The following is a 22,334-nucleotide window of genomic DNA, read 5'->3' as shown; positions in this document are numbered from 1 at the left end:
AGCTTGGCCTCACCTGGGTACCTCCAAGCCTAACACAATTAGCAGCCATCTGCAGATTGCTTTATAGCTCATGCATGGTGGCCCTAGGCAGGACACAGATGGTCGATGACCTAGGCCTGCAGCTCCAAGGAGGCCCCAAATCCAGCATAACCACTGGACATCTTCTGACCTTGTTAAAGCACCATCCAACTTCCTTCACAAGAGACACACTCAAAGGCAAATTCAGCAGGCACTAGAGCCTCTATGAAGCAAGTCCTGCTGCATGGGGTCAACATTTGCATAGCTGATCCTCCATGGTGGTCACAGCCAGTCCTTGTAGCCAATTGGCTAGTGGGTAAATCCCTTCCACTGAGGTGCCAACAGCAATCAAGGCTCAACTACAACAGTAGAGTGCACACAGTCTACACAGGTAGTGTCCAGCTCTGGTGATCAGAGAGGCTGTGCCACTGGGCCCTACATAAGGCCACTCTAAAGGCCCAGCTCTACCTAATACATAGAAACAACCAAAAATGAGGAGACAAAGAAACATGTCCCAAAATTAAAAGACAGAACAAAACTCCAGAAAAAGAATGAAAGAAAATGGAGACAAGAAATCTACTAGATATCAAGTTCAAAACACTGGTTATAAGGAAGCTCAATGAAATTAGGAGAAGAGTAGGTGAACTTGGTGAAAACTTCATCAAAGAGATAGGAAGCATAAAAAGAGTCAGTCAGAAATGAAGAATACAATAACTGAAATGAAGAATACATTCTAGGAAATCAACAGTAAAGTAGATGAAGCAGAGGATCAAATTAGAGATTTGGAAGCTAAGGAAATAAAAAGCACTAAACAGAATAGCAAAAAGAAATAAGAATTAAAAAAATGAGAATAGTATAAGGACAACTTCAAGTGTACCAACATTTTCATCATGGGGTGCCAGGAGAAGAAGAGAGAGAACAAGGAATTGAAAACTATGTGAAAAAATGATAGAAATTTTCCTAACCTGATGAAGGAAATAGAAATACAACTCCAGGAAGCACAGAGAGTTCCAAACAAGATGAACCCAAAGAGGCCCACACAAAGACACACCAAAGTTTAAAGATAAAGACAGAATCTTAAAAGCAGCAACAGAAAAACAGTTAGTTATCTAAAAGGGAGCTCCCATAAGACTGTAGGTGATCTCTCAACAGAAACTTTGCAGGCCAAAAGGGATTGGCAAGAAATATTAAAAGTGATAAAAAGCAAGGACTGACATATAATCAAAGTTATTCTACCAAGGAGAGCTATCATTTGGAATCAAAGGGCAGATAAAGAGTTTCCCAGACAAGAAAAAGCTAAAGGAATTCATCACCACCAATCCAGTATTAGAAGAAATGTTAAAGGGTCTTTTTTAAGAAGAGAAGAGGAAGGAAAAAAAGATAAAAAATGTGAATAATAAAATGGCAATAAATACATATCTATCAACAATTACTTTAAATGCAAATATATTAAATGTTCCAATCAAAAGATATATAGAGGTTGAATGTATAACAAAATAAGACCCTTACATTTGCTGTCTACTCACTTCAAATAGACACACACAGACTGAAAGTAAAGGGATAGAAAAAGATATTTCATGAAAATGGAAACAAACAAACAAAAGATGGGGTAGCAATACTTATACCCAATCAAATAAACTTTAAAACAAAGCTATATAACAAGAGTCAAAGAAGGACCCAGAAATTCTACTTCTGGGCATTTATCTGAAGAAACCCATATCACTAAATAAAAAAGATGTTCATTGCAGCATGGTTTACAATAGCCAATATATGGAAATAACATAAGTGTCCATTCACTCAGATGAATGAATAAAGAAGTGGTGCATATACACAATCAAATATGACTCAGCCATAACAATGAATGAATTCTTGCCATCTTCAATAGCATGGATGGACCTGGAGGGCATTTTGCTGAGTGAAATAAGTCAGACAGAGAAAGACATATGCCATATGATTTTACTTATATGTGGAATCTAAAAACAAAATAAATAAACAAGCAGAACAGAAACAGACTTAGAGATACAGAGAGCACTTTTGATGGTTGCCAGATGGAAGGGGAGTTGGGGGATGAATGAAAAAAGTGAAAGAATTAAGAAACAAATTAGTAGTTACAGAACAGTCATGGGGATGTAAAGTGTAGCATAGGTAATATAGTCAATAATCTATATACATAAAAGCCTAAGTGACCGTTACTACTGAGCAAGTGGAACGACCAGTCACTATGACTTGCACTGACCACCAGGGGACAGATGCTCAGGAGCTGCCCTCTGGTGGTCAGTGCACTCCCACAGCTAACCTCCCCCGTGGAGTTAAGAAGAGAAGAGGAAGAGAAGAGAAGAGAAGAGAAGAGGAAGGAAAAAAAGCGGCCAATCTACCACTGTCTCTCCCCGTGGCCGGCAGGCCCCAATTTGCCTGCTGCCCACCCTCCACAGTGATGGCACAGTGGCAAGGGAAGATGGAAGGAGAAGGTGAGGAACTGCGGATGGCAGGGTGATGACAATGGCAGTGTCGGCGTCCCACATCCATTCCTTCCACATTTGGCCCGGCAACTGATGCCTCCTCTCCTGACCCCACTGGGCCTTCAGGCCCTGATTGGCCCAGCCCTGATGGGCCTGTCCCCGATTGGCCTGGCCCCGATCGGCCCTGATGGCCTGCCAGGCCTTAGGGACCCCATCCATGCACGAATTTCATGCACTGGGCCTCTAGTATAGTAATAACTATGTATGGTGTCAGATGAGTACTAGATTTATTGGGGTGCTCACTTAGTAAGTTATATGGGGAGGGGAAAAAGTAGGCTTACAGTTGTGCAAATGTGGAACATAGAGCGCATACTTATTTTTTAAAATATATTTTTATTGATTTCAGAGAGGAAGGGAGAGGGATAGAGAGATAGAAACATCAATGATGAGAGAGAATCATTGAGTGGTTGCCTCCTGCATGCTCCACATTAGGGATCGAGCCCGCAACCCAGGCATGTGCCCTGACTGAGAATTGAACCGTGACCTCCTGGTTCATAGGTTGATGCTCAACCACTGAGCCATGTTGGCCGGCTGAAGCATATACTTATTTATTAATTACTAGGGGCCTGGTGCACAAAATTCGTGCACTGGAGGGAGGTGGTCCCTCAGCCCAGCCTTCCCTCTCTCACATACTGGGAGCCCTCAGGGGATGTCCTACTGATGACTTAGGCCCACTCCCTGCTCCCCTTGGGGAGTGGGCCTAAGCCAAAGTCTGGCCTTCCTTTGTGGGAGGCGACTAGGCTGAGCAGGGGAAGGCACCAGCCCCATCACCCTGCTGCTGCAGCCACTGCCAATCACCACAGCCACCAAGGTGTTTTCATCAACACGGAATCCAGTTCCTTCACCATGAAAAATGACAACTTTCTTTAGGCATTTTCAAGATGTGTCTTTCATAGGATATGACATTTATTATTTTTTTTATCCTCACCTGAGTATATGTTTCCATTGATTTTTAGAGAATGTGGAAGAGAAAGGGAAAGACAGAGAGAAACATCAAAGTAAGAGGAACACTTAGATTGGTTGCCTCCTGCATGATCCCTGACCTGGGCCCCGGCCAGCGAGGAGCCTGCAACCTAGGTACATGCCCTTGGTCAGAATTGAACCCAGACCCTGCAGTGGGCAGGCCAAGGCATTATCCACTGAGCCAAACCGGCTAGGGCAGGATATGACATTTCTTAGCCCCTCCAGCAGCAGACCTTTGTTTTTTCCTCCAGGAGTGAGGTGGAAAACCCTACATCACCTTCTTGGATTCTTATTACCCAAGTTACTAAGAATATTACCAGTGGCATATAGGGAGCTTAGCCAATGAGCGGTGAGAAAAGGTGTTGCCTCTGTAGTTCACACCCATCCCCGGCTCGGCCCCTGCCCAGGCCTAAGGCCTCTGGCCAGGTGTTAGGCCTGGGCAGGGGACCCACAGCCTGCTCTGATGGCCGGCTCCACCCCTGCCCAGGCCTCAGGCCTCTGGCCGGGGTCTTAGGCCTGGGCAGGGGACCCCCAGGCTGCTCCGATGGAAGGCTCAGCCCCTGCCCAGGCCTCTGGCCTCTCCCTGGGGCATTAAGCCTGGGCAGGGGACCCCCAGCCCTGTGAAATTGCAGGCTCTGCCCCTACCCAGGCCTCAGGCTTCTGGCTGGGGTGTTAGGCCTGGGCAGGGGATCCCCAGCCGGCTCTGATCGCTGGCTCTGCCCCTGCCCAGGCCTCAAGCCTCTGGCCGAGCCTTAGGCCTGGCAGGGGCCCCCTCAGCTCTGATTGCAGGCTCAGGTCCTGCCCAGGAACCCCCTGGCTCAGGCCCTTCCTAGGCTGCTCAGGGCTCACACAGGGCCTACCTCGTAGTGAACTGGGTGCCCTATGATGTTTCCCGGACCCAGGCCACTGGTGCCTAGTATGCAAATTAACCACCACCTTAGTTTGGGTTAATTTGCATATTTGCTCCTGATTGGCTGGTGGGTGTGGATGGGTGGCTGGTGGGTGTGGCTGGTAGGTGTAGCGGAGGTATGGTCAATTTGCATGTTTCTCTTTTATTAGATTAGATTGTATTATTTTTCATGCAAACAGCTGTAAACCTGCTTTTGCCACGCTCTGTAGTTCTGAGTCTATTTCTATCAGACATTCACTCAGTTTCAGAAGAGTGAAATTTATTGTTTTTTGCAGGTCATGTCCAAACTTAAATTTTAATTTTACATTCAACTTTGAAGTTGTTCACATTTTGATCTAGCATTGTTAACTGAGCTCTTTCAGCTGTTTTTTTTTTACTTTAAATAATTTTTTATTTTTCAATTATAGTTGACACAATATTAGTTTCAGTTGTATAACCCAGTGATTAAACCTTATACAGGATGGGGCAAGAGTAAGTTTACAGTTGTGAGTGTGCAAAACATAGAGATTATTTTTGTATTATTATTTATTAATTATTGTATTATTTCTCATATAAGCTATTTGCTGCTTCACTAGGTTTTCCTTTTTAACTGTGAAAATCCATGCTGTAGTGGCTATATGTGTTGCTTTACATGACAAACAACCTTTGTTTTACTCCCAGAGACCTCACTGGTCAAGGTAACAAACTCAGCATAGAATCTATAATAATAAAAGTGTAATATGCTAATTAGACCAGATGTCCTTCCAGACGACCTTTCAGATGAAGCAGGGGCTGCGGGGTAAGCCCAGGTCCTGGGTGCCAGAGGGAAGCCTGGGTCCCGGGTGCCAGAGGGCAGCCAGTGCTGACAGCTGGGGAAAGGAAGGCCTACTCTTGCACAAATTTCGTGTATCAGACTTCTAGTTAATTATAAAACCCAAATTCTTCAGACGAAAGATCATTTAGAGATAGGACCTCTGCTGCTCTAGTTCCTATGTAGTTTGAACTTTTTTATTCCATTGGGTGGTACAAATACTGAAGGTCAGTGTGACATTGCCACAAGATCTATCACATGCTTCCCATATTCAGACAAAGGAGAGAACGGGAGATAAAGGCAGAAATGGTATGTGTGGAGTTAGCCATATCAAAGGTCTGTGGAGTTTGGACAAAAATGACAAGCTGAAGGAGGACAGATGGTGGGTCAGGAATAGTGTTTACAATTCCAAAGCATTTCCAGAGGGATGGATTGTATTGCCCAGTATTTTATGGACCTGATCAATTTCTTAATCCTGTTCTTATAGACTAAGTTCAGACTATAGAAAAGAGTGGAAGAGGTTTTTTATAAAATAAATTGCAGGAAAATTATATTCACTTCACCAAAATTGAGCTTACAGTTGAGTGAATATGAGGGAACATGTTTATATAAAGTAAGAGCACATCATGACCTGGACTCCAGCTGAAGTCAGATCTTCATCCAGAGGTGCTGGGTTATGGAATCCAAGGTAGGGAAGATTTTCATCCACTTTCACTTTTTTTTCTGATCCATTTTGACTTATTATTGACTTTGACATTGAGGCCTCTATTCTGGGTTCCCTCCCCATTCCTTCTTTGCTAACAGACTTGTATTTTGTTCACCTTCATGTAAATGGTCAGATCCTTCAGGAGGGGCTGAATCATCCTCAGTCCCCAAGGATGAAATTACTATCTCAATGAATTGGTGTACTCAAACCCTTGACATTGAAGTGCTTACAAACAGTGAGTCCTGAGGGGATGTCTGCTGAAGACGCTCTGAGAGCAGACTTACTAGTAGGCAAAACACTATTGTGAGTGCTTTTGACATCTGAACTAGGGATTCAGTTGCAACCATGAGCTGCTTGGATCAGGTACCTGGACAACACATTGAGGATGCAGAAGGACTGAAGGCACCTGGGTCCTGGTAACAGTGTTGAAGCCATCCAGACTTTGTTATGTGAAAGAGAAATGCCCTTATAATTTAAGATACTTTTCATTGGGCTTTCTATTGTTTCAGCTGCAAGTATTCTTCTGCTACTGTCAGTGTTTAGTCTAGGTATTCTCAGTAAACAGACCCCTCAATCTATTTTATAAGTTTATTTGCAGCAGAAAAAGAAAATTTAAATGTATCTTGTAAACCAATAAGATTTTTCATTGATTTAATTAACAGAAAACACAATAGTCTGATGGCTTTTCTGTTTTTCCAAGCCAATGCTATTTTAATGTCTCTTCTTTACCCATACCTTCATATTCCAGAAACACCATGCTTCCCTCTCATTGACAAAACATTTCTTTCAAGCTCAACATTGTATTTCCATTCAAAATAAGAATAAAGTTTACCACTTTTAGGAAAAGAGATATGTAAAACACAAAAATTCTTAGAGTTAAAAGGGACTTTAAAAACAAATGGCAAATAGGGGCAGAGGAGAATTACAAATATTACATAGAAGCAACAGATATTTTTATTATATGAAGAGTTAACACCGATTAGCAAGGATAAGGTAAGTAACCCAAGGAATAAATGGGCAGAGGGTATGCACAGGAATTCTCAAAAAAATATATGTAAAAGCCCAATAAACATATATTTAATGTTTTAAACCTCATCAATCAATCAATAGAATACAAATTAAAGAGTGATACTACTTTTACACATCGAATTGTCAAAGCCTGAAAAGGATGATGACACCTAGTGCTGGCAAGAGTGTGTGGTGAAATGGCCAGGTCATACACTTATACAAATCTTCTGTAGGGTGGTTTGGAGTTGTTTATCAAAGCCTTACACATATTTTAGTCTTTGAAGTACGAACACTTTCTGAGAAAATTATTAGAGAATCATGCAGGACTTTCTTGTGTTAGGATGTTCCATTTAGTGTTATTTGTAACATTTTAAAAAATGAAATTATTAACTGCATAACATTAGCATTAAATAAACTATGGTATATCCCTGAATGTAAGAGAATGCTAAATACAAATAATCCTTATTTCAGTCTCACCTTCACCCCCCCTTCCAGAGGTACCTGTCTCTATCATTATCTGAGTGGTTGGGGCCTCTTTTGTGCAAATATGGTTGTTGTCTGTCTTTCTTCAGTGGGAGCTCAGGGTTCAGTGTTCTTTGGTCTTTCTAAGTCAGTTACCAGTCATTCTTTTACATTTGAGCTTGCGAAATTCAGTTGCACGCATCTCTATTTCCATTCTTTTTTCTTTTAGGTCCTTAGAAAATTCCCCGTCATTTCAGTGGTGCTTGGGGAAGAAAGAGAGTTCAATGTGTCTTTTCAATCCATTATATTTCACTAGCAGTTCATATCCTAAGCTTTTTGAAAAGTTGATTGGCAGAGGCTGCTTGCAAGTTTTCAATGAAAGGGATTTTTATTTTTTCATTTATACATTTAGTCAGAGCAGATGTTCTAGAGCCCTCAGTATCACATGGTATGTTATGGTGGGAGAGAGGACAGACAGACTCACTTCCTATTCTGAGTTAGAGATTTTTACAGTGATTTAATGGGACATCTCTTTTGGGTTTTGTTTATAGATTCTCTGTTTACAAAGGATTTTCAGATGTGTCGCTGGAAGTTGGGGTCCGAGAGAAAATCCAGGCAGTAAGTAGAGACATGAATCTAGCTGGTTCTCTCTGGCTCTTCCTCTAGCAGTGGTTCTCAACCTTCTGGCCCTTTAAATACAGTTCCTCATGTTGTGATCCAACCATAAAATTATTTTTGTTGCTACTTCATAACTGTAATGTTGCTACTGTTATGAATTGTAATGTAAATATCTGATATGCAGGATGGTCTTAGGCGACCCCTGTGAAAGTCATTCGAACGTCAAAGGGGTCACGACCCACAGGTTGAGAACCGCTGCTCTAGGGTTCTTCAGGGCTTGTTTTCCCAGACATGACCAGTCACATCTGAATCCCCAGAGCAGACACAATGTAGGCTGAGGCTTGGATTCCTGTTACATTGATTTATTTAGAAGGAGACTTTCAGATCATTTAGCTAACTTCTTCATTTTACAGGAAAGCCTCTAAGATCCAGGAAGTTTAAATAACTTTATTAAGGTCACAGACTAAGTAAGTGATAGAATCTCATGACTGGAGCTGTAACCAAGAAAGTATAACACAAACTTGATATTCCATAAGAAAAGGATATTAAGAAAACAAGGGAAGTTACCTCACTGCATAAGATAGGAAAGGCAAGAGGAAATTTGCTTAGCTGATTTTAACTCTATAAAGGTAATGCCATGAAATGTGATATTCACATATTATCTGCTTCCTTCTATCCAGCAACAAAATCTTAAGACAAAATAGCTCATGTCTGCCAGAGGCTAGAAATTTTAGTCCACAATAATGCTTGAGAAATGGAGGCTTTTAAAGCATATTACTCCAGGATATTTTTGCTTCCTCAAATCCAGTCCCTCATTGAGTAAGTAAAGTCTTCCCATCTCCTCTTCTTTCTGATGATCATTCATTGTTATCCATTTACAGTAGCTATTTCTTGCATTTATCTATCCATTTCTCTTTTTCCTGCAATAGCTCTAATCTTCACTTTGGAATGCAGCTCGGCTTACTCCCCACCCATGTGGTCTGGGGAATACGTAGCCCAGTGGTTGGGTAAGAGATGGGCTTTTGATCCCAACTATTGCTTAACATTTCTAGTAGTGAAAGGAGGGCCAAGAAATGAAGAGATAGGAACGTCATGCTGATGCTTTATTTGAGCTGTTGAACAACTGCACCTGAAACCACAAAACTCAGTTATGAATTCCACAAACTGGTGAAGTTACCCCCTCTTTTTTTCTTAGCCCAGCTTCAATGGGGAGAACAGTTTCTGTCACTTGCAAACAAAGGAATCCTAACTGTTAAACTATTGGTACAAACACATAAATGTACACTTATTTCTTCAGGATAAATATTAATTCAAAGGAACAATGTAATCTGTTTCAAATTAAGAAAGAGTATATTTTACTGCAATGGGTATAGAGCTTTACATTATGAGACTGAGAATGCCAACACTTATTTTGTTCATTTTTGAGCTTCTGAATCTTGTCCAAATGCCTACAGGAGTGTAGAAAGTGTGCCCTGTCAATACAGTTTTCAAATGACAAGATCATCTGCTCTACCAATGACCATTTCATAACGTTTCAAAGTCATGATACAAAGTGTTGAAATTACAATCTCTTTATAGAATGTCTGGTCACAGTCTAAACCTTGTTTTCACACTTTCTCCAAGTGAAAAGACAGCATTAGCAGAAAATGCTTATTATGTTCAGGGCCCCAAAAGCCATCCACCACCCAGCCCTGGGGTAGAAAACAGTTATACTTTTAATATGTCAGTAGCCAATTTTTTTTTAATCTAGAATTTTTAAATCTCTAAACCCTAATATACCTATCCCATGTTGTTTAAAGAACTGACCAAAGTGACAAAAGAAGTTCCCACCACCCTTTGCAAGAAGTTTTAGAGTCCAGACAACCTCCAAAAGGCCAGAGGAGCTGCTCAATCACAAAATAAAGAGAGATCTCTAAATTTTATAGACCCATTAGCCTACTGTACACTCAGGAAATACTGAAGATTTACCAGAACAAGTATGGTTTTTAGCACTAGCATATATTAAATGATATACACCTGGAGAAGCCCTCCAAGAACTAAGTTCCAAAATGTTCATTGTCTCATGAATTGAGACCTCCTTGTGTTTAGGATAAAGTGATGCAATCCTTTCACGGTTGTCCTAGCAACCAGACATGGAGTGAGGACAAGTCCCAAGTGTGTCTTCAGAGCCTCTGCAATGGCAGACACCATGCAACACAAAAGAGATTCTTTAGACAGTGGTTCTCAACCTTCCTAATGCCGCGACCCTTTAATACAGTTCCTCATGTTGTGGTGACCCCAACCATAAAATTATTTTCGTTGCTACTTCATAACTGTAATTTTGCTACTGTTATGAATCATAATTTAAATATTGATATGTAGGATGTATTTAGGCGGCCCCTGTGAAAGGGTCGTTCGACCCCCAAAGGGGTCGTGACCCACAGGTTGAGAACCGCTGCTTTAGGAGCTTAGTTCCTTCCATGTACTCAGACTTTTCATTTCTAAAAGTATCCTCATCTAAGCATGCTTAGAAACATCACCACGAATTCTGTGACTACTCTATAGAAATGTAGTTAAAGGAAATCAACTGCGTAAGCCTTTTCTTCCCCAGATAGAACTGAGGCAAAGAACGGTTATTTCTTCTCTGCCGTGGAAGTTTAGAGATCTAGATCTTGGCACAAAATTAATGCCTAAGGTGAGGGTTCTCTGAGAGCTGTTCCCAGACTAGCAGCATCAGCATCACGGAGGAGCTGGTAAGAAATGCAAATTCCTGGCCCTCCCCAGACATCCTGGGTCTGAGTTTGTGGGGTGGGGCCAGCAGTTTGTTTGAACAAGCCTCCATGGGATTCTGATTCAGCCGGAGTCTGAGGCCCACTGCCCTAGGCGTCCGCAGTGAGCTGGTCCTCTGGGGAGAAGCAGGCCATTAAGCTCCTGCCTTTTAAAACAGCTTCTTTGCGAGAGGATGGTCTGGGCTGTTCAGGTGAACGCGGGGAGGTCAGCAGAAACCCTGCCTGCTGCAGGTCCCTCAATGTCTTCTATTTCCAGGTGAGGTCAACAGGCTCCAGGTGGCCTGAAAGAACAGGAGCTCCAGGATCAGAGCTTTCGGAGCTCAAGTGAACCAACATTCTTTTAAGCATATTCTAGAAAAAAAAAAAAATCCAAAAATCTATAAAGTTCAAAAGTGACCAAATCTAGTTATTCTCTTCAGTTTATCACTTAGTTACTGCACATGATTGTGTGAGTTGTTACTTCCAGCCGTGAGTAGTTCTTTGTGCTATGGGAAAGCAGCCCTCAGGCAGAGATGGCCCCTGACTCCCACCAAAGGGGATGGAACTTTTTTTGTCACTTTGATCAGTTCTTTAAACAACCCGGGGTAGGTATATTAGAATTTGGAGATTTAAAAATTCTAGATAAAAAAATAAAAGGCTACCGATGTACTAAAAGTATAACTATTGCCTACCCCAGGACTGGGTGTCAGATGGCTTATTGGGCCCTGAATTATTTTCTGCCAATGCTGTATTTTCACTTGAAGAAAGAGTGAAAACCAGGTTCAGACTGTGACCAGACATTCTGAGTGCTCAGACACATCAAGAACTCGGCCCTGGAGCTTCTGTCTTGTCTCAGCCCTGGTGCCATTCTTGGAGAGCAGCTGCTGTTTCAATGTGCCCTGTTTTATGGCATGGAGGTAGGACATTAACAAGTAGTGTTTCCACTCCCTGTTTCTATAACTTCGGAGCACCTAAACCCAATACCTTTGGCAGTGGTGGTGGTGGTGGTGGGGAGAGGGCTGTCAGAAGCTCCAGGGCTGAGTCCTGGGGCTCTTCCTCTTACTAAGCATCTCACATTTCTCTTAGATGTGGTTGTGTTTTATAACCACCATCTATGCCACCTGACTCGGCTTCTCCTTTAATTAGAGTATGCAGTCTGCTTTCACCAATTGGAATTCGGGCCTATAGAAGAAATAGAGACTTGGCAATGAGACTAACCTGGCTTCAAATGCTGGATCCAGCAGTGATCAAAGGTAAGACTTCTGGCAAGTTGATGAACTTGCTTAAGCCTTAATTTTCTCATCTGTAAAATGTATGACTATAATTTCCATACTGCAGGAGCCCCGAGAAGAGGAAATGAGAAACTGTGAGCAAAATTATTTATATTTATATATGTATATATTTAATAAAGAGGTGTTATTTAATAATACTTTCCAGGGAATTCATCTGTTTTTTAGCCTTAGGAAAAAGTTGTTTTGAGGCTTCTTCCAAAATTTTTCTTTCCAAATGAAGTAAGGAAGGAAAGAAAAGAAAGTTATAGTATCTGATATAATAATTAGAATCTCCCTGGGTGGCAGGTATTATATAATCTAAAATTTATAGGTGAGGCTGCCTCAGAGAAATAAGAGGAACAAATTCCTAAGCCTCCAAGCCTCAGCTAACTCTCAAGGGACAACCCTGGCTCTGATAGTTCCTGTTACCATATAAACTGTAGCAATTTGAACTCACTGGAGATGTGGAGCTTCCCACACACACCAGGGAGGTTCTAGCTGCAAGCTTTAAGCAGATGTGAACCCAGGGTTGAAAGGCCACTGAGTTCCAGGTTCCCTGTACCGGCCTCCCCAAACATCAGGGTTTTCATGCTACACATGATAATTTAGTGCTTTCACCTCTAATCTAGTAAACCATGTTCCAGTTACTGTCCTAGAAGAGTGTTGTCTGAAAAACAGAGACCTAAAAAACCTGTCTGCCCTTTGTGGCGACACAAGTCCTGGTTCAACTTTTAATGGCCTTAGTCATGCTGTAGGAGTTATGGTGACTAAAACATTGTTTTGAATGTCAAACATGATTCCAGCCCAGATATGGCACCAGAACAAGACTATTAAAACGTGACTCTATGTGTGTTGCAAGAGTGGACTTGGTATTCTGGGGCCTGAGAGAGCTGAAGATCAGATCAAATCCCCGGGTCGTTGATTACAACACATGCACTGAATACAGGAAATGGTCCTGGGAAAGATCTCAATCCTGTTTGCAATGTCCTGAGTCCATTTAGGGCAAAATTCGTCAACCACTTTCCCTGCAAACTTCTGTAGAGACACTGTTCACAGACTATAGAGAGCCTAGAAATTGAAAACGAGCACACTCAGTGCAAACCAGGATTGTAGATCCTTTTTGACTTGTCAGAGGAACCATGGAAAATAAACAATCCTCGGGTAATCTAATATTGCAACAAAATTAGCTGTATCTTTGCTTTCTATACAAGGTCAGAGCACAGAAGACAGGCTTCTCTTTTTCCTGTGGAAAAGTCGAATGATTTAACAATTCCCAAAGATATCAGTTTCTTTGTACACCAGGGAGATCCACAAATTTGGCTGGTCTTTTCAAAGCATATGCATACAAAGTGATATTATTTCATATATAGGTGTGGCCATCATTATGTCTGGGTGTGTGCATAATCACCCTAAAGGTAACAATTTCCATGGAATAAACAGACTAATAGCAATGAAAGAAGACAAGAAGACGCCCTAGTAATATAGTTTTTATTGGCTCTTACCTTCACTCACTGCCTTGACAGAAAAATATCTGCCTAATCTCATAGTAGGTTCGGCTCTGTGGTCAGTCTTATTTGTAACCCTGAGACACCCTCCCCACCACAGCCAGTCTGGTCAGTTTGAGCCTGTTTAGGAAGCAGCTTCTGGGGGATTTCTTCCTGGCTGCCTTCCCAGTGCCACGGGGAGCTGGGCGATTCCACTGCCATGGCCTTCCAGGTGGAGGGAAATCCTTGACAAACCATTGCTAAGCAGCGAAGGAGCATTCCAGTGATTTAGGGGGATTTCCAGAGTCTCTAAAACCTGCCTAGAGTTCCAAAATGCAAAAAGGCAGTGAAGAGCTGCTGAGAATTACTGGGCATGAGGTAAAGAAGAAACTCTTGCCATGTTAACATCCATCATTAAAGCAAATAGGATGAGTTATGTTTTCCAGAAATGGCTTTTTGGAAAGCTCTGATGCGCAGCAGTCCTCCATCCTGACGTTTCCCTTGCATTCTAAAATACTGTCTCAGAGACACATCAGCTCATGACTTCACAGAGAAACAGTGTGTGCTTAAAAGTTTTGTATGAGCCCCGCTGGTATGGCTGTCAGTTGAGTGTCGTCCCATGCACCAGGAGGTTGCAGGCTTGGTCCCTCGGTAGGGGACATGCAGGAGGCAGCCGACGGATGTTTCTCTCTCATCAATGTTTCTCACTCTGCAGATGCCCACTCACTCTGCAGATGTCCTTTGCCACAGGGCTGCCCCAGGTGCGGCCCGGCTGGGGAGGGATTGTAGGAGGTTGGCTCTAGGGTATGCCCGGCCCGTCTTGCCCAGTCCCGCTGCCGGCCACCTTCTAATTAATTTCCTTTCAATGTGCACCAATCGGTGCACTAGTTTTAAAATAAGTAAATAAAAAAATAAAGGGTTTTTTGATGTGTAAAAAGTTGAAGTAATAGCAAAATCCTTGCTGCATTAATGGTACTATATCAGAAGTCAGCTGTTTGGGATATCCATTAGGCTCAGGCTTCGTTTAAATGGTGAGTTTTGCTGGCTTTCCTTTAGGTTCAGCTTGAATGTCCTCCCTCAGAGATGCATTAACTGCTCATTTAATTATAACTAGTCCTCTCTTGACTCAATATATTTTTCTTCATAGCAAATCAGAGACTATTTTATTTATTTCTTGCTCTAAAATGCAAGCAAGACCTGTGAAAATAGGAACTGCAGACAGTCTAGTAGTTCATAGTTTTGTTCCCAAAACTTCGCAGCATACCTGCTACATACATAGTAGGCAACATAAATAAATAGTTGTTGAATTAAAGGTCAAAATGAGGCTGACTCTTTGTTAGGACACGAATATGTGCCTCTATAATAGTGTCTTGAAAAGAAAACTAAAAAGGGAAATATGCCAGATAAGTTAATTTCTAAGGTAAAGATTAGATGGTCTCACCAGTAAGGGATAAAACTTAAGTATAACACATTTATTTAAATCTAGGTATTTAGCATATAGGGATTTGTGTGTGTGTGTGTGGGGGGGGTGAATTTCCTCATATTATCTCTTTGGGGTGGATATATAGAGTTACAGAAAAATCATGTCAATATATCTACTTCCTTTAGCGCTGAATCCACACCACATAGGGCCTAGCATGTGTGGTGTATCCAGTCAGAATGTAGGCCATGTGGCATGATCACTGTGATAATTACTTTATCCCAGTAAGAGATAGAGTTTCTGTTAACAGTAAGGGTTTAGAGCAGAAGGAAACTATGCATTATCTTTTAGGGTCTCTATCTCCTAGAATATAGGTGAGCCAAGGGCTTGTCCTGAGGCAATTCCCAATATGGAATTGAGGAAAAACAATTCTTCATAAAACCCATAGTGTGGATCAGGCATTTTCCACCCTTATTATAATTCATCTTCATGATAATATGTAGGGTAGATGCTATCTTCTTTTCTAGAGGGAGAAACTGAGGGTCAGTGACATTAGTCCAAGGCCTTGGGCATTAAAGTGAAGGTTCTCTGGTTCCAGAACTTTGACAAGAGATCAGGATGAAGGCATAATGAGTGACCCTCTCTCCTGGGTGTTAAGCAGAGTGAGTGGGGGCTCCATACTATTTGGTTGCCAAGGACAAGAGCACCTTCATAGAAGGCCTAGTGTGTTTGTTTTGGTTTGGTTTTGAATTTATTCAGTTCTACTAGGAGTTAGTACTAGCCTGTGTTTTAATTTTATTTTTATTTTTAACTAACTCAATCCCAAGAAGCAAGTTTGAAATCGAGCATTCAAAGAATGTGCAGAAAGTTAGGCCACTGAACTAGAAACTCCTGATTTTCTAATCTATAAAGTGGGCACAATTGTACCCAGTGTTCATGGTACTATTATGGAGCTTAAATTAAAAAAGCGGAAGCAAAAGTGCTTTGAAAAGCATTGTATTTTATCCAATGGAAGATTATTTTTTCTTCCATTTAAAATTTTCTAAGTTAATTAAACACATAAATAATTAAGTTTCCAACCATTATTCCTGAAGGAGATCAAAGGTTGATAGTTTTAAATTTGGAAAAAGCCACTTTCTCATCTAGTAGCCTTTTATTTGCTCTTTCTGATTGTCTAATAAATACATGCCAGCAGTTTCTTCGCATTAGAGCTGTTGTATTTTTTTCCTCTTCTGGTGGCCTCTTAGAGCTAATTGTGTTTAAGGGGGAAATCAGATATTTAGAAAGCGCACGGGCCTGAACTCATTAACAGGCCCTTCTGCTTCTATTGCATGCTGCAGGAGAGTTGTAAGCATGTCATTTCTACTCCTTGCCCCTCACTTTTAAAAAACTTGGACAAAGACCAAGCCGCACGTACACACTGTAGCTCATCACAAGCCTGCACCAGTTTGGCTCATGGTGTGCACTTTGTTTTCAGATTCTCTTAATACTTTAAGCACTTAACTGGAGTCTCCCTTCATTCCAAGCTCGAACCTGTGGTTTCAGGCAGAAGCAGCCCCCTGACATTTAGTGCCCCTGCCTGTGAGTTGATAAGGCTGCCTGGAGCCTCTCAACTACTTTAAGTGCTAAATGTCAAGCTGGAATTGGGTGCCTCCTGCTGAACAATGTGGGTTGTTTTAAAATGATCACTTAATACAAAGAGGTTTCCAAGCACACTAATGCTAGGGGTATTTAAACAAGGGAATGGGGTGTCTTTAAAATACCTTTTTAGTTGGCAACTTAATAATCTCCCTCTTGTTCAAATATTATTTACACCACAGTACATCTGATATGCTCCGAAAGTTAAACAAGCCATTCAGGAAAATGGGATTGAGTTGTGACAAGGTGAATAGAGGCCCTAAAAAGTCTGGAGCTCATGTTTTCATATATGGTAAGATACACCTTAGCATATCTTTTGTCAGTACTGCTCAGGAGACACTGAGGAATGTTGCTTGTGGATTCACAGGAGAATGAGACACATCCAATTGCATCTATTAGTCAAGGCTCTGAATATAGAAAGAGCAATTTCTGCATGAAATTCATTTCTTTTTTTCTTCTCTCTTCTTAATGCTCTGAAAAGTAAGAACTAGAGGAATGATCATCTATATGCAAAAGTTCCATTGGCTGCCTCCTTCCCCCTCCCCGCGCTGCCCCCCCCCCCACCCCCGCAAAATGGCACAGAGATAAGTCCAGGAACACTCCTGCTAGTGAAGTTTGGGAGATGTCCAGGGAAAATCTATGGCCCTTGCCCAGGCCTAGAGCCACCACCACATGAAACTGATGGACAGTCACTGCATCACCACCCTCCTGCAATGGTGGTCACCTCGTACAACTACAGCTTCCCAGATACAGGTTCTCTCCAATTCCCCCCGCCCCCCATGAACTATATAAGGGTGTCCCAAAATTCACGCAAGAAGTAATTTTGATAGAAAACACAGGTTTATAATTAAAAATTGTAAATTTTTTATTGATTCATAAATTATAAAGTATAGGGTTATCTATGGAATAGCATATTGGGTAAATGGCTTCCACGGCACAAAAAACTGGATTATCATATCGCGATAGCGAGCACCATTAACTGTTATTGCCTGAGCAGCCACATTTCGGTCATGGAAAATTTCAACAAAAGAGTGCATATGTGCCAGCAAAGCCATGGAGGCCATTTACCCAATATGCTATTCCATACATGACCCTATACTGTATACTTTATGAATCAATAACAAATTTACAAATTTTAGTTATAAACCTGTGTTTTCTATCAAAATTACTTCTTGCGTGAATTTTGGGACACCCTTTATATTCTCAATCACTCAGTGACTCTTGTTTTCAATCCTTGACTTTAAAGTCTCTAATAAGTTCAGAATATCATAATCTAAGTCCTATCATTCATATAGTTTAGGAGATTCTTAAATTCTGAACTGAAATAAAAAGTAAATTTCCTCCCTCTCTCTCTCTCTCTCTCTCTCTCTCTCTCACACACACACACACACACACACACACACACACACACACACACACACACCTATTTCACCTTGAGAAGAGAAACAGAGCTTTATAGTACAGAGTCTTTGGCTGGGGCTTCCTAGCATATCAGATGTAAGAAAACATGTGAAAAGTCTCTTCCATCTCCTGGGTGTTTGGGAAAGTCACCTATTTTATGTTCTGTAGGCAAAGCCTCTGGTTATAGATAGTGGAGGGAGAGAAGTAGGAAAGGAGAAAGAGCTGGGTACTAGAAAATAGGCAGTTGGCCTCGGGCCTGAGGTTCCCAAAAGCTTGGTCCATGATCTTGAACAAATCTCTGGGTATGTGTTTTCTTTTGTCAAATAAGGACATAGGATCCTATCAACGCCCTCCATCCAGATGCCTGGTGTCACTGAGGGAACAGAAGTGGTCAGAGCAGGGCACTGCCCTTGCTGACTCAGGTACGTCACCATTTGGATCACCCTTCCTGTTGAATGAGCCCCTGCGCTGCCTCGGAGACCAGCAGGTTGTGAGAATGGAGAACTCTAAGGCACATCCAGGTCTTGTCTTCCTGGGCGTGGGCTGCTGTTAATGTTACTATGATCAATAACAACTCTCTCAGGAATACTCCCCTTCAGAGTTGGAGTGGTTTTATATAGGGTCTCTCACCTGAGCCCCAAATCCTAGTCCTCCGGCCAAAGCAAAAAACCCACCTTCACTGCTTTCTGTCCCAGGTGGGCCCAACATTCCTGAGGGTAAGGAGCGTGAACCTGGACACTTCGTGGCTATCAGCTTGAGTCCCTTCCTTCACACCCATGACTGGATGGGGAATTGCAGGGGACTTAGAGCACACAGCCCATCCCCCCAGCTCCTCAGGCTCAGGGTCACTCGTCAGGCCCACCAATGGTCCTGTGGAGTGGAGTGCTGGCTTTGTGGCCAAGGCCTGGGACTCCTAGCTTACAGGCTTCTGGCCTTTCCAGCTTAATCTATAGCATTACTGCAGCCACTGTAAGCAAGGGTGTGAAGCCCCAATGGCCTCAATTTCATCATCGGAACTGAGGACTAACACTGAATTGGTAATGGGAGGAAAAGCAGGGTTCTGTCAGGAAAGAGGGCAATTTTCTACTCATTGGCACCTAGAAGAGGCCTCCAGTGATGGCTGGCAGCTTTTGAAAATTCTTCCCAGATGCTGGCATGAGGATTTGCCGGGCCTATGTAGAAGTCATTTGATGCTGGGGGGCTGTTGAGTAATTGTGAAAGCAGTTTCAACAGTCTTGATGGCATCGGACCTGTTTTCAGTTTATAAACCAGGTAGGAGCAAACCTATCTGCACTGCTCTCTCATGGTGGGAGCTGCTGCTAGTGAATCTCAAGGGAATGAAGTGTGTGCTGTCAGCTTGCACCCTTTCCCCCCGAAGATACAGGATGATAATCTTGTTTTGCAGGGCCTCTGCCTATGGCTGTGTCTCTGCCTGTCCATACCTGGGCCCACCAGTGCCACACCAGGAGGAGCAGGCCACGCTGGATTCTGTTCTGCTGCCCATATCTGTATCCCACCCGTTGATGCTGCCCAGGCAATATGTCTTCAACCCAGTTTTCTTGGGCCTCAACTCCTCCTCAAGGAGGAGCTACTGGAGTTCCTTGTGCTCAGTTCCTCAGAGGTGTGGCCTGCTCCGCCCAGCCCAGCCTCATCCAGCTGTGTCCAGCCCAACACCACGGCCTGGGAATGTAGATGATGACCATGCCAGGGTCCAGGTCACCATTTAAAGGCACATGAGATTACAAAGTGACCCTGCTCAACTTGTTGAGTACATTTCTACATAAAACATTAACATATGGTGATTTTTAATATTAAGATATAAGAAAATATTCTATGAATATGGTTAAAAATTCCAGCACCATCGATTCATTGCCCTAATAAATAATTCTCCTTGGCCCTGAAAGTTGTTTTGCCCTCACTTGGGCAAATAACTCTAATTCTAAGTAGGGTAGGTGTCACTTTCCATTCATTCTGTCTCCTTGGTGTCAGCTGAGGCACCAGGGAGGCACAATGTCTCTTTTATAATTTTCTCCATGGTCCAATGCTGCCAGCAAGAAAAATTATAACCTCTCCCGTCACTAAATCCAAAAGTCTGGTCCAATGACCTTTGCTTAAAGACTAAATTTCTCACCACTGCACCAAAAAAAATCCAGCAGAGGGCTTTGATCATGAAAAGCATTAAAAGAAAACAACACACAAAACAAACAAACAAGTCAACCCAGCCCAGCCTGGGTAATGGGCGTCTCCTTTCATGTGGTTTCCTTTGCGCCTGCATGCTGTGACAGGCACAGGGTGCCTCCGACTGCATAACTCTGAGACTGCATGTTGGAAGAGAGTGAAGCTGACCGCCTGGCGGAGAGCTGGGTTTAGAATCCGCTGCAGGGCCCCGGCCCTCGCCTGGCAGCCGGCCTCACCCCAGCTGCACCCCAGCTGACAGCTCCCACCTCTCTGAGCTCATCATTGCAGGATGATTTCTGCAGCACATTCAAGTGACTGTCCCGGAGCAGGGCGAAGGGGTGCCAGTGGGGCAGAGCACATGGGTGCCCACAGAGGTCCCCTGCCCCCTCCACAGCTGCAGTGGTCTTGTGTGCCCCTCAGATGCTCTCTGCTCCTCAGGGACGTTCCAGACTGGGACTTCTGTTGGGTTGATCAAGGGTTGCTAGGAGCCTGAGCCAAGAGTGGCAAGGATAAGTGAAGGCTCCACCAAATTTTACTGTCCTCTAGTTGAGGGAACTTTTGAACTGGTGTCTGGTTCTATGACAAGTGTATGGGGATATAAATGTAAAAAATTTCCCTAAAACGTGGGACACACGCTACACTGCTTAGATACACATATTAGAGCATGATGTCCCAAAGAGAGGAAGCATTTGTCCCCTCTTGTAACCCTGTGTTCATTGTCAGTTTGAGGTGCCTCAGGCATGGTATGTGCATCAGGTAAATGCCCATTATGGGGTATCAGAGCAGCTTTGGTGTTCACAGGACCAGGCATGCTTTCTTTCACAAACATGAACCTCCTAGAGACTTTCAAATATTGGAAGGGACTCTTCAGTGGGAGGTCCTACCTGAGCAGACGGAGACACAAGTCAATGAGATGATGTTTCATTGTTGATGTGTCTCCATTTGAGTCCCCAGACCCCTGAGACCCTGGGGAGTGCCAGGCACAAGAATATTGGGAGCTAGTCACAGAGAGCAGCTGTGAGAAGCCACAATCCAACCTGGACCAATGGGTTAGACATATACACTCAGGTTCTTAGTAAAACATAGAATAAAAAAATCATTAAAGTAGGACTCCACTGCAGAGGCCACAAAGGCCTTGACAGTGGAACTAATGCCAAGCATCCCCACATCCCAGGAGATTGCAAAACTGCCTTAGAAGAAAGGAACTCGGAAAGATGAAGAAAAGTGCTGCTGTGTTACTGAAGACCCCCAACCTGGGGAAAGAAAGGAGGACTTGCCCGCAAATCAAGGCATGCAATGGAGTTGGGCTTCAAGAAGACCCCATGAAGATGGACACATGTCCTCTGGAGTTTGGAGGATGGGAATTTGATTCTCTCCTTCAGTCAAGTGTGAAGGACCATAGTCTTCATGCCCAACAGCTCCAAGGAAGATAGTTTCACTGGGATGTGAGTTTATTTCCATCAACAGCATGGCCAAAACCTGTGTTTTTCCTAATGCGTCTGAAGGGTCATTTTGAAAAGAATCTGACTTAGAAGAGAATTCTATTGGAGAGGTGAAGAGATTCGTGAGATCAGTGGAAATCCAGAAATCCAATGGCCCACCAGCATCAAGGAATCAGAGGTGCGGCTCCCAGCCAGAGAAAGGGCATACTCCACGTATCTTCTCACTGGGGGCCACTGAGCCAGAGGACACCTGCATGCAAGACTGCCCTACACCTAATCCTCTCACTGTTGACCCAGCTAGGGAGAGGGCCAGAAACAGGGGCTGCTGAGAAAAGAGGAGGAATGAAAGAGCAACATCAGAGAGTCAAAGAAACCAGCCATCACCACCTTCCTCACTGCAGGCTTTACAAGGGGAAACACTTTAACTATCAATAAAATTTGGAGTTTTGATTACTACACAAGTCTAAACATATTAATTGCTGGAATGAGATTGTTTCCTGGGATTAAAAGTGCTTGGGAAAGTTATGATATCGCTTAGGATTTCATTAGGGCCATTTAAAGAACTAATCCTCAGAAATACTTTAATGGAGACCATTGAGAATTTTTTTTTTCTTTTTTGCACCTAGTAAGTTCTGCTCATTCTATAAAATATATCCTGAGAAGAAATCTCCTCACCAAATCTTCACAGTGATCATCCTGATCTATAAAATAAAAAGAAGGTAGCTGCATTAGTTTGGAACCATAACAAAGTACCACAGG

This window comes from Myotis myotis, unplaced genomic scaffold (assembly GCF_014108235.1).
Source record: "Myotis myotis isolate mMyoMyo1 unplaced genomic scaffold, mMyoMyo1.p scaffold_m19_p_1, whole genome shotgun sequence".
In the NCBI taxonomy this organism is placed as follows: Eukaryota; Metazoa; Chordata; class Mammalia; order Chiroptera; family Vespertilionidae; genus Myotis; species Myotis myotis.
This window is presented reverse-complemented; position numbering follows the sequence as displayed.